The 12,150-nt window shown below is 40.1% G+C and overlaps 1 protein-coding gene across 1 annotated transcript in view; it reads left to right on the top strand.

Moving 5' to 3' along the window:
* The window catches only part of LOC150085985 (coronin-1C-like), a 239,686-nt gene that overhangs the window by 122,036 nt on the left and 105,500 nt on the right, over positions 1-12,150 (top strand). The gene's annotated exons all lie outside the window — the stretch shown is intronic.

Here is a 12,150-nt window from a genome sequence, read left to right as displayed (position 1 = left end):
TTGAATTTATGCCCCCAAATTCTGGAATTCTGTATAACAGTGAAAATCGCATTTCATTCATCTTACTAACCCCTCTCAGAGCCTTATAAACCCTCAGTCAGGTCACCTCTAAGGTGCCTGGTTGCCAAGTTCTGTAGCCTACATAATCAGAAGCTTCCAAGAGTCCTTTCTCCTCAATGTCCTTTTTCAGATGAGGTCTCCATACTTGAACACAGTATTCCATATGTTGTCTTACAATTGCCTTATACAGTGTGACTATGACCTCCATATCTCTACAGGATAGTGTTCAATAAATCGTGGATAGGACACAATGGCCTTTCCCTGCTACCTGTTTACACTGCTCAGAAAACTTCATATCTGCCTGTATTATAATTTCCAGATCCCTTTCTTCCTCTACTGTTTTTAATTCAACCCCACCAAGTGTATGATTTATTTTGGGGTTGCTATTTCCCCTTTGCCTTCTGCCTTGCAGCCACCCAGCAATCCATCCCAGTAATCCCAACCTGTTCAAGCTTATACAGTAACCCAGTGGTTTTCAATCTTTTTTTAATAACAGCACCGCTAAGTCATTTATTTTATTTTGGGGCACCCCTACTCAATTTTTTGCCTGTTAGATCCGATTCTCTCTCTGTATATACAATGTGTATATTAGTAAAATAATAAGAGGAGTTTACCTCAATATAGTACTTAGAACACTTCCGTATGATACCCTCCAGAAATTAAAATGGAAAAAACGAAAAAATCAACAACTTACCAGTACATTAGAGTAAATTATTTATATTTTTAATTTCTGGAGGGTATCATACAGAAGTGTTCTACGTACTATATTGAGGTAAACTCCTCTTATTATTTTTCTAATATTGTTATCAACGTAGAACATATCGAGTATTACAGCTCTGATTCATACTATCTAAACAATGTGTGTGTATATATATATATATATATATATATTTATAGATTATTATAATCTATAATTGATGTTTAAAAATTATAAAGATACTGTACACCTTTTTATAATGAAATAAACATAATTTAAAAAAAATAATAAGTTTAAGTAGCTTAAACCCAAATTACATGGCATACCTGGAATGTTGTTGTGGCATCCCGGTTGAAAACCACTGCAGTAACCTCTCACAAGGGACTGAGTGAAAAATGCTATGCTAAAATCCAAATAAACTAAGTTGAAATTGTTCCCTAAATCCAGCTCATGAGCTAAGTTTGTTAAGCATGATTTTCCCTTAACAAAGCCATGTATCCTTCAGAATGTCATATCTATCTAAATGTCTCTTAATTGCACTCTTAATCATTGCCTCTAAGATTTTTCCTACCATTGCAGTCAAACTAACTGGTCTGTAGTTACTTATTAGCAATACTCCAATCCAAAGGACCCTCTCCTGAGTCCAAAGATGCCCTCATAATTAACGTCACTGGTTCAATACACTCCCTGGCACCCTCCATTAGACTTGCTGGTTATATGCCATAAACTCCCAGACCTTAACTTGCCTTTATGCGCGAAAGTTTTTCTAATAAGTCATCTGTAATTTCGAAATCATTCATTTTATATGGTTGAGCCTCACTCGCACAGCCTCTTCTCAGCATGAAGGGTCTTTCATCAGTAAAGACAAATGAAAAGTACCTGTTCAATTCATCTGCAACATCAGCTGCATTGTCTAAGACTTTCCCCCACACCCAGTGCACAAAGGTCTGATCTGATTTGCTTTTTTTTTTTTTTTTTTGTATTCACATATGTGAAAAATTCCTTGTACCCATTCTTTGGTCTCTCTAACTTTATATGTAGTACTATTACAAATCAACTTGTAGCTGTTGTAGGCTTCAGTATGTTTCATCGCTCTAACTGTCTCTTGCTACCTTTATCTGCTCTATTTGCTTTAAAGGTATTCCATAATTGTAGGGGCGCCTCTGTAGCCAGGTGGACAGAAGCAGCAGTGCGTAGCACACACTTCTTGATTAGACTGGGGTTCGAGCCCGTCACCACCAAATACAGAGGATGCGGAAAGGTCAGGGAATGACCACTGCATATCCCGGAGCAATATGGCCTTAATTGCTAATGCTCCTAAATAACCAACAAACAGACAACAACCGAGCCCATGACCACCAAATACGGAGGATGCAGAAAGGTCAGGGAATGACCACCGCATATCCCCGGAACAATATGGCCTCAGTTGCTAATGCTCCTAAAAAAAAAAAACAAATAACAACAACAATTCCATAATTAAAGTGTATTTGCCCTCACTCTGCAATCCGCCCAAATAATAAATGCCATATAGCGACTTAAACTGTAAAAGTCCCCTCTTCTGAAATTAAATCTTTCTTCGTTTTCTAACTGATGACTGCGTGATCACTACCTGCCAGTCATTCCAGTATTTTAGGCTCTCTGATGTTATCTAATTTGCGAGTAATGCTGAGATCAAGAATATTCTCACCCCCAGTATTATCTCTGACATGCTGCTACAAATAATAATCTATTTTATTTAGAAAATTTTTTCCCTGAGGTGAGTCTCTTCCACTTATTCCATTCAGTCTTCTGTAGATTGAAGTCACCCATAATAAGACATTTGCACGTGCTTTGCTTGCCCATTCCATTTGCATGTAAAGACTCTTGTCATTTTACACTCAAGGCATTTTACTCTTCTCTATTATTATTATTGCTCTTATATTATTTCTCCCTGATTGGTGGTTCCACCTCGCGACGGGTATTGCTACCAAGTACACTGGGTGGTTGTTGTTAGGTCTGGTGTTACTATTGGTCAAGAAACTCTCTGACTATCCCACAATATTAAAAATTTCATTACTATATACAACATGCCTCCCCCACCTTTTCTTATTACTGAATATATCATGAATAGTCAAATTAATAGAACAAAGTTATCTGTGTAAAGATCTAAACCTTCCAAACACTTCCTCATTCATTTCACAAATATATGTGGTCTCAGTTCCAATCTCAGTAATGTCCATTTCCACTTGCAATCTGCCAAGCCCCACTAACTTTTTCTGACAGAATCCCAATTATTAGCTGATTCAGTCACTGCTCATCTCAGTTGTCCGAATTATTCACGGTATGATTCCTTTCGCTTCAAGGGTGATACTTGTGCATACATCTGCTCTGATATTCCCTGTCAGAGATTTTGTAATTTGGAATCCCCCCCCTTTCAATCTTCTCTGGCTTAAAATCTCGCTCGCTCTCTCTCTCTCTCTCTCTCTCTCTCTCTCTCTCTCTCTCTCTCTCTCTCTCTCTCTCTCTCTCTCTCTCTCTCTCTCTCTCTCTCCCCCCCCCCCCCCCCCCCCCCCCCCCCCCTCCAATTCTGTCGTTCTCCCAACTCCACTTATCACTTGGAACTCTTTAAAACTTGACTTTCACTAGTCCAGCTTTCTTAACAGAGAGGTAATTTTCCTTGGTGATTTTAATGTTCAAAACTCCAGCTGGCTTATGTTTTCTACACAGACCCAATTAGTCAAGATGCTGAATGTTTTGCAATAATTAATGACTTCGCGCAGATTCTTGTAGGTACTAGAACCAGACAAGTCTAACGACATGGCCAAAACACTCTTGATCTTTTTTCTCACAAACAACCCTTCTAAGTACATGGTCAAGGTGAGTGGTACCCTAAGCTCCTTAGATCACAACCATATAATGGTCTTTTATTTTCTTGTAACCATTCTGAACCTCGTGTTATTTGGCATTACAAGAATGCAAAATGGGACAATCTGTGAGATTACTATTCTTCTTTTTTCTTGGTTGGATTACCTTTTTAAATCTTCTGATGTTAGTGTTTGCTCACATCGTTTCAGTGAAATTATTCTTGTAGGGATGAAATCCCTTATACCACATTCCATTTTAAAAATCTCATCTGTTATCTAAACTTTTGTTTTTCCAATAAATGCACTAAAGCTGTTCAAGATAAGAATGTTGCATATCACATTTGTCATTTTCTGCCTATACCAAAGGTCCTTAATTGCTGGAACAAACTTCCATCTGTCGTTTGGCAAGTTGATAGGTTACATAAATTTAAGGAGGAACTGGACAGGCATTTGGAGGGAATGGTGTGATTTTATTTTTTTTTTGGTTGATGCTGCATAAGCTCATACACTTGCTTTCTTGCATCACATGCCACTACTACTACTCACAACAATTATTAATCAGTAAAATCGGTAATCAATAAAGTAGTTATTAATCAGTCCAAACTAGATTTTGTACAAGCTAAGAGTAGACTCTTCTTTGTCCAAATGTAGTCAAGCATTCTGGTCTCTTGCCAAAGCCATTGGCTGCAATTTTTACCCAACTTGTACTCCCACCTCTGTTAAAACATGATGGTTCCATGCTGCCTCAGCTAATGATAAAGGCAACCTACTAGCAACCTATTTTTCTTCTAACTCTTGACTTGATGATCTTGATAAACCACCTCCTACCATTCCCAGTACACTCCATTCAGGGCGCCTCCATAGCCAGGTGGGAAGGAGCAGCAGTGCGTATCACACGCTTCTTGATTAGACCGGGGTTCGAGCCCATCATCACCAAATACGGAGGAAGCGGAAAGTTCAGGGAATGCCACCGCATATCCTGGAGCAATATGGCCTTAGTTGCTAATGCTTCTAAAAAACTAAATTACAAACAAACACTCCATTCAATACATCCTTTGGTCTTCCATCAAAAGGATATCAGAAGGATTTTAGCATTAGCATTAGTAGAGGCATATGATGCAAGAAAGCAAGCTTATTCAGCATCAGCCAAAAAAAAAAAAAAACCCTCTCCCATTTCACCCCACCGTTCGTTCGAAATACCTGTCCAGTTGAGCTTTAAATTTGTTTAGGCTATCAACTTCAACAACAAGTGATGGAAGTCGGTTCCACCAACCAACCACTCGCTGGCCAAAGGCAAATTTCCGCACTTCTATCCGACATCCGTCCTTCCTCAATTTGAATTTATGCCCTCTGAGGTGATTATTCTGAGAAAGATGAAGAATCCCATTGGCATTGAGCATGCTCAAACCATTCAAAGCCTTATACACCTCTATCAGATCACCTCGCCGGTGCCTAGTCTCCAGACTCTGTAATTTGCAAAACTTAAGCCTTTCTTCGTAAGAGCAACCCTTTGTTCCATTTACTAATCTTGTTGCCCTTCTCTGTACCCATTCCAGCAGCTCTACATCCTTCTTGAAATGAGGCCTCCAGACCTGTATACAGTACTCAAGATGTGGCCTAACCATTGCCTTATACAAGGGAATAATCACCTCCTTATCCCTGCTAGAAAAATTCCTGTATATCATTGACAAGACACCATGAGCTACTCTTGCAGCTCGTCTGCACTGCTCAGAGAACTTCATATCTGCCTGCACAATTACCCCCAGGTCCTTTTCATTCTCCACCACTGTCAGTGTAGTACCGCAGAGTTGATACATTGCTCTGGGGTTACTGTTACCCATATGTAGTACTTTACATTTGTCAATGTTAAACTTCATTTGCCACCTCTCAGCCCATCTGTTCAACCTTTCCAGATCCTGTTGCAGCAGCATAGCGTCAGTAGTGTCTTTAACGACCCTGCCAACCTTTGTATCATCTGCAAACTTAGACATTAAACTTGATATCCCATCATCAATATCATTCATAAACACCGAAAACAACAATGGACCCAACACTGAACCTTGAGGAACTCCACTAATAACATTAGTCCACGTTGAGCAGTGTCCATTGATTACCACTCTCTGTCTTCTGCCACTCAACCATCCCCTTATCCATAGCAGCAATTTGCCTCCAATGCCACACTGCTCCAATTTGTGCAGCAGTCTTCCATGTGCAACAGTATCAAAAGCCTTTCTAAGATCCAAATATATAATATCAAAGTTATTCCCTGCATCCAGTTCTTTTGTGACTACATCATAGTATCCAATCAAATTGGTCAGGCAAGACCTGCCCTTAACAAAACCATGCTGCGTCTGAGCTATAACTGGATTCTTGTCTAGATGATCCTGCAGTGCTTCTTTAACCAGTGCCTCCATTAATTTACCTGGAACAGAAGTTAAACTAACAGGTCTATAATTACTTGTGTCAGCCTTTGATCCTCCTTTGTGAATTGGGGTTACATTCGCACATCTCCAGTCTATGGGTACCTCCCCTGAGTCCAAAGAAGCTCTCATAATTATGGCTAGGGGTTTGCATACTTCCTTTGCTGCCTCCTTTAATATAACTGGATAGATCCCATCCACCCCAGGTGCCTTTTTTATGTTTATCCTCAACAATCTCTCCTCCACTTTCCTCTCAGTTATTACAAAATCATCCAGCTCACTGCCAATGTTTACTTTACCTACATCATTCTCCTTCCTGAATAACTCCTCATGCGTGAATGTAGATGCAAAATACTCGTTTAGATTGTTAGCCACCTGAGCAGGATCCTCAACTGTTGAACCATCAATATCCAGTGGACCAATCTGATTCATCCCTTTCCTTCTCGAGTTCAAGTATGCAAAGAACTCCTTTCTGTTTTTCTTTGCATCCTTTGCCAAGGATTTTTCGTAGTCTGCCTTTGCCTGCCTAATCTCCTTTGTGACTTGGTTACAGACCAACTTATATCTATCATAGGCTTCCATGTCACCCATTAATTTGTATGTATCCCATGCATTTTTCTTCTCTGCCACATGTCTCATTAGTCCATCTGACAACCATTTAGGCCTAAACCTTGAACAATATTTCTTAGTTGGTATGTAAAGCCTGGTAGCCACCAAGATTAGTTCCTTGAATGCTTCCCATTTTGAGTTTGCTGTTGGTAACATCATCAGTTGGTCCCACTGTATAGAATTTAAATACTGTCTCAGACCATCATAGTCGCCTTTACGAAAACAAGAACCCTTCCCTTTACCTCTGATGGTAGTTACCTCCTTGAGTAAATCCCACTTCAACACACTGTGATCACTGCCACCTAGTGGTTCATTTATCTGCAGGTTCTTAATGCATGAAGAATCACTACTGATAATCAGATCAAGAGTATTGCTCCCTCTTGTTGCCTCACGAACATGCTGATGTAGAAAACAATCATCCAATAAATCCACAAAAGCCTTGCTAGTGTGCGAGTGACCAACCCACAAATTCCAGTCAATATCTGGGAAATTAAATCCCCCATTATAAGACTCTCTGATTTACTGGCCCACTCTATTTCCCTGTACAATATCTTATTATACTCATCAGAGTCATTAGGCCTATAGCACACTCCTACTCTCAATTTTGATTTCCCTATGCTTATGTCACACCAAACTGACTCGACACTGCCCTGTCCATCGATGTCAACTGGCTTCACTTCCTTTGACTTTATGTGTTTCTTAATTAATAGCATAACCCCTCCTCCCCTCCCCTCCTGTCCTGTCTATCCTTTCTATATACATTGTATTCCCCAAATTCCAGTTCCGCATTACTTATATCTGTGTGACACCACGTCTCTGATATCCCAACAATATCTGCCTTTGATGTTTTGAGCAATACCTCAAATTCATCAAATTTATTTACCAAACTCCTAGCATTGGTGTACACGCAGGTATACATGCACCTGTTTCTATTCTTAGCTACTTTAACACAACCCATGTGTTTACTTGTAACGCAATGACTACCAGCAGTCTCTGAAATATCCTGCATCTTGTTTTTCAGACTTCTGCTCATTTGAATAGAAGCAGTGCAAGAATCACTTCCACCTCTGCCAGTGGCTACTGTTAATCTATTAGTCCTTGTATCCCCCCCAACTAGCAGTTTTCCGACCCACCTAACACTGCCTCGACAGCATCAGCAAAAATTCTTGCACCCTTTCTATTTAAGTGTATCCCATCCCTGTAGAAGCAATCTCTCCTGTTAACAAGTACAGTCCAGGCTGAAAAAAATTCTACCCCTTGAGCCTTGCACAATCCCTCCAGGGCCAAATTGATCGACAAGGCTCTCATCATATACTCCCTCCTATCGTGTCTGGGCAGAATTGCAGACACTTTCAAGTTCAAACCTAATTCACGGCTTTTTTTCAACAGTGACCTATACTTGCTAAGTAATTCCGCCGGTCTCCTACTCTTAATATCATTAGTGCCAACGTGTACAACTATATCACCTTTTGTGCCCTTAAAAGATGATATCCGCTCTACAACGTCATCAACCTTTGCCCCTGGCAGACATACCCTGGTCCTATTCCACCTATCCTTTTTACAAAGCATGTTCCCCGTTTCCCTGACAATAGTCACCAACAACTACTAGTTCCTGTGGGAAACTAGTAGCTAATAGTTGATGCTAATAGTTGGAACTATTAGTTGTTGGTGAGACTCTATTGTCAGGGAAATGGGGAACATGCTTTGTAAAAAGGATAGGTGGAACAGGACCAGGGTATGTCTGCCAGGGGCAAAGTTTGATGACGTTGTAGAGCGGATATCATCTTTTAAGGGCACAAAAGGTGATATAGTTGTACACGTTGGCACTAATGATATTAACAGTAGGAGACCGGCAGAATTACTTATCAAGTACAGGTCACTGTTGAAAAAAAGCCATGAATTAGGGTTGAATTTGAAAGTGTCTGCAATTCTGCCCAGACACGATAGGAGGGAGTATGTGATGAGAACCTTGTCGATCAATTCAGCCCTAGAAAGATTGTGCAAGGCTCAAGGGGTAGAATTTTTTTCAGCCTGGTCTGTACTTGTTAACAGGAGAGACTGCTTCTACAGGGATGTGTTACACTTAAATAGAAAAGGTGCAAGAATATTTCCTGATGCTATCAAGGCAGTGTTAGGTGGGTTGGAAAACTGCTAGCTTGGGGGGATACAAGGACTAATAGATTAACAGTGGCCACTGGCAGAGGTGAAAGCGATTCTTGCAGTGCTTCTATTGGAATGAGCAGCAGCCTGGAAAACGAGATGCAGAGTATTTCAGAGACTGCTGGGAGTCATTGCGGTACAAGTAAACACATGGGTTGTGTTAGGGTAGCTAAGAATAGGAACAGGTGCTTGTATACATGTGTGTACACCAATGCTAGGAGTTTGGTAAATAAATTTGATGAATTTGAGGTATTGCTCAATACATCAAAGGCAGATATTGTTGGGATATCAGAGACATGGTGTCACAGGTATAAGGAATGCAGAATTGGAATTTGGGGAGTACAATATGTACAGGATAGGAAGGGCGGAGGGGTTATGCTATTAGTTAAGAAACACATAAAATCCAAGGAAGTGAAGCCAATCAACATCGCTGGACAGTGCAGTGCCGAGTCAGTTTGGTGTGACATAAGCATTTGGAAATCAAAATTGAGAGTAGGAGTGTGCTATAGGCCTAATGACTCTGATGAGTATAATAAGAAACTGTACAGGGAAGTAGAGTGGGCCAGTAAATCAGAGTCTTATAATGGGGGATTTTAATTTCCCAGATATTGACTGGAATTTGTGGGTTGGTCACTCACACACTAGCAAGGCTTTTGTGGATTTATTGGATGATTGTTTTCTACATCAGCATGTTCGGGAAGCAACTAGAGGGAGTAATACTCTTGATTTGATTATTAGTAGTGATTCTTCATGCATTAAAAATCTGCAGATAAAGGAACCACTAGGTGGCAGTGATCACAGTGTGCTGAAGTGGGATTTACTCAAAGAGGTAACTACCATCAGGGGTAAAGGGAAGGGTTTTTACTTTCATAAAGGCGACTACGATGGTCTGAGACAGTATTTAAATTCTATACAGTGGGAGCAACTGATGATGTTACCAACAGTAAATTCAAAATGGGAAGCATTCAAAGAAATTATCGTGGAAGCTACTCGGCTTTACATACCAACTAAGAAATATTGTTCAAGGTTTAGGCCTAAATGTATGTCAGATGAACTAATGAGACATATGGCAGAGAAGAAAAATGCATGGGATACATATAAATTAACACATGACACAGAAGCCTATGATAGATATAAGCTGATCTGTAACCAAGTTACAAAGGAGGTTAGGCAGGCGAAAGCAGATTACGAGAAATCTTTGGCAAAGGATGCAAAGATAAACAGCAAAGAGTTCTTTACTTATGTAAACTCTAGAAGGAAGGGGATGAATCAGATTGGTCCACTTGATATCGATGGTTCAAGTGTTGATGATCCTGCTCAGGTAGCTAACAAACTAAATGAATATTTTGCATCGACAAATGTAAAGTACTACATATGGGAAACAACAATCTCAGAGCAACGTATCAACTCTGTGGTACTACACTGACAGTGGTAGAGAATGAAAAGGACCTGGGGGTAATTGTGCAGGCAGATATGAAGTTCTCTGAGCAGTGCAGATGGGCTGCAAGAGTAGCTCATGGTGTCTTGTCAATGATATATAGGAATTTTTCTAGCAGAGATAAGGAGGTGATTATTCCCTTGTATAAGGCAATGGTCAGGCCACACCTTGAGTACTGTATACAGGTCTGGAGGCCTCAGTTCAAGAAGGATGTAGATTGAGGAAAGACAGAAGTAAGATAGATGTGTGGAAATTTGCCTTTAGCCAGCGGGTAGTTGGTTGGTGGAACAGACTTCCATCCCTTGTTGTGGAAGTTGATAGCCCAAATAAATTTAAGGCTCAGCTGGGCAGGTATTTCGAACGAACGGAGGGGTGAGATGGAAGTGTGTGTGTTTTTTTTTTTTTTTTTTTTTTTTTGGCTGTTGCTGTATAAGCTTGCTTTCTTGCATCATATGCCTCTGCTGATGCTAATGATGCACTAAGAAAGCTCCAAATCCTGACAGTATTTCTCCTTGTTCTCGAAATTTGTACTGTATTGCCTGTTTTTCACATTCTTATTCCAAAAATGTTTCCCTTCTGCTTGGATATTTGTTCATATCCAGCCAGTTCCTAAAATGGGTGAGAAATCCCTCCCATCCAATTATCATCCCATTGCACTTCTCTTTCTAAAGTAATGGAGAAATTAATTAACTGCCAACTCTTAAACTATCTAGAAACCTTACATCTGATCAACTATCATTGGTATGGATTCAGTCAGTTATGATCCACTAGTGATAATCTGGCTTATGTTACCCATCTATGGACAAATTCAATGGAAAAGTTTGGTGAAATTCAAGCAGTTGCTCTTGACATTTCAAAAACGTTTGATTGCATTTGACAAAAAAGGTCTTCTAAATAAGCTTCATTCTTATGGTTTGCCAAGTTTTTTTGTTACTGAGTATCAAGTTTTTTCTCTGACTGCTCGCTGCAGCTGATGGTAGACAGCTGCCAACTTCTCAACTAATGCTGGTGTTCTCGAGGTTCAGTTCTTTTGACATTAAAAACGTTTTTACTGGCGTTAGGCCCCGAGTGCCAAGCGATATTAGTGACCACAGCGCCTTTCCAGAGTGATTATCTAGTACGCTTAATTGTAAATACGTTTCTCCTGAGTTTCGAAAGTCCGATAACTCCTGAAGATTATAATTAAATAGATATATTCAAATACTATAACCTAGAAAGGAAAGCCACCTTTCTTTAATCCCTCTTTTTATTTTTAGTTATTACTAACCCTTTTCTTCGCTTGGGTCACTAGGCGGCACCGCTCTTGCCTCCACGTGGCGGGGCTGGTAACCTGGGAGAAAAAGACAATCTCCCGGGGCCAAAAAGAGCATATCATGAGTAAATCAAACTCAGACTTATCTGGGCTGCCAGACGCATCCCAGATATCAAAAAAGAAAGACAGTTCCACAGCAGGAACGGCAAAGCGCCAAAAAACTGAGCCAGAGACATATCCAATTCCAACCTATCTAATCATCCATTCAACTGGTGAGAATGCAGTTGGCAAACTCTCTCCCTTTAGAATTCAAAAGGAATTGGAAAGTAAAGCAGGATCTCCGAAATCCGTAAAAAGACTCAGATCAGGAGATATTCTCATTGAGACATCTAATACCAAACATTCTGAGCGACTTCTGAAAACAAATTTCTTTGCAGGTCTCCCAGTAACTGTAACACCCCACAGATCACTAAACACCTCTAAAGGAGTGATCTCAAACTGGGACTTACTAGATGTAACTGAAGAAGAAATGCTAGAAGAACTGAAAGAACAAGGAGTTATTCATGTCAAGAGAATCTCCACGAGAAAAGATGGTAATCTGATCCCTACCCGCAATCTGATCTTGACCTTTAACACACCGAATCGTCCATCATCTATTAAGGCCGGATATC

This window comes from Mastigoproctus giganteus, chromosome 5, assembly GCF_048544385.1.
Source record: "Mastigoproctus giganteus isolate SK-2022 chromosome 5, ASM4854438v1, whole genome shotgun sequence".
NCBI lineage: Eukaryota > Metazoa > Arthropoda > Arachnida > Uropygi > Thelyphonidae > Mastigoproctus > Mastigoproctus giganteus.
The sequence above is the reverse complement of the archived record's forward strand: the minus strand, read 5'-3'. Positions and strand labels throughout refer to the sequence as shown.